The sequence below is a fragment of the Macrobrachium nipponense genome, chromosome 15 (assembly GCF_015104395.2).
Source record: "Macrobrachium nipponense isolate FS-2020 chromosome 15, ASM1510439v2, whole genome shotgun sequence".
NCBI lineage: Eukaryota > Metazoa > Arthropoda > Malacostraca > Decapoda > Palaemonidae > Macrobrachium > Macrobrachium nipponense.
In genome coordinates, this window is record NC_087208.1 from 76,732,974 (window position 1) to 76,734,222 (window position 1,249).

At 34.7% G+C, this 1,249-nt stretch overlaps 1 long non-coding RNA gene across 1 annotated transcript in view; it reads right to left on the minus strand.

Moving 5' to 3' along the window:
• The window catches only part of LOC135226894 (uncharacterized), a 19,009-nt gene extending 18,319 nt beyond the window's left edge, over positions 1 to 690 (minus strand). The window contains exons 1-2 of the long non-coding RNA XR_010317309.1: positions 587 to 690; positions 95 to 177 (exon numbers count right to left, since the gene is read on the minus strand). This is a non-coding gene — a long non-coding RNA (uncharacterized LOC135226894). The remainder of the gene's footprint in view (positions 1 to 94; positions 178 to 586) is intronic.
• Positions 691 to 1,249: the final 559 nt, after the last annotated feature.

The window sequence follows — 1,249 nt, forward strand, 5'->3', positions numbered from 1 at the left end:
TCATCAATTCTGTTATCCAGAAAAAGCGAGAGCAAACTAAGACCTCTAAGGTCAGTTTTATACTAGGAAAGGGAATGACTTCTTTGATACTCACTATGGCCGATGAGTTGACATTGTCCCCTGGGTAGAGATCGAAGACTTGGACGCGGTCGGTAATATTCTCATCAGCATAGATCCCTTTAAAAAAATTCCAATAATTTTTCTTTTGGTGAGTTTATCAGACATCAGTTTATAGTAACTATTTCATTTTCTATTCTTCATTCATAATGACATCACAACCATTTGAATAATGTGAATCTTTGGTAGCTAAGTTTAAATAAAGGAATTCTAAGAAACATTTCTAAAAACGCGTTTTTGTCTTGCTTTTTTTTACGAATTGGAGGCTGTCAGATTCTACCAAACAACTTAATTGTTTCAACTCTCTCACTGTTCTGAGCACTGAGAAACTGATTAACTGTGTGACGTTCACTGAAACATTGAAACCGTTTGGATTTTGAAAAGCCTTTTCAACGAGAAGTGCAAGTTTCTACCAATCAGAACTTCAATAAATGTCTTCCTAAAGAAATACAGAAGGGTATAAACTTACAATCCGAGTCAGCCACTGAAGAAACCATTAGTGACGGCGTGAAGAGGAAGAGGAGGAGATGTCTCCCCCAAGGAGATAGTACCGCCTGGTTTTGGTGCATTCTTCAGAGAAGAATAAAAGATAATGAAAAGAGTGAAAAATACAACCAAACACAGCAGCATGTAATGGAAATACAATATACACTATTAATAAAAAATGCAACCCTAAGTGGCAAATGCACGCCTCATCACAATGCGGCCATGACATCAATTAAATTGTTCCTCATGTGATGGGTGTACCACTACCACTCTCTTCTATCGGTCTCTATTCCTTGCATCTATTGGGTCTGGGCTATATATGAGGTCAGCTTTGAACACACACACACACACACACACACACACACACACACAAACACACACACATATATATATATATATATATTTATATATATATATATATATTATAGATTATTATTTATATATTGCTACTTTTTAAAATGCATGTTTCCCCTCTCTGAAATGTCATGTAAGATTATGCAACATTTTTTCAGATTCCTAGATAGCTTAGAATAGGATGTTGTTAAATGTGTGTTCAGATTTCGCATTACTTAATGTAAAAGAATATATATATAATGTAAAGAGAGAGAAGATTTTTACTTTGTCTTTTCAAAGCTACGAATGTTTA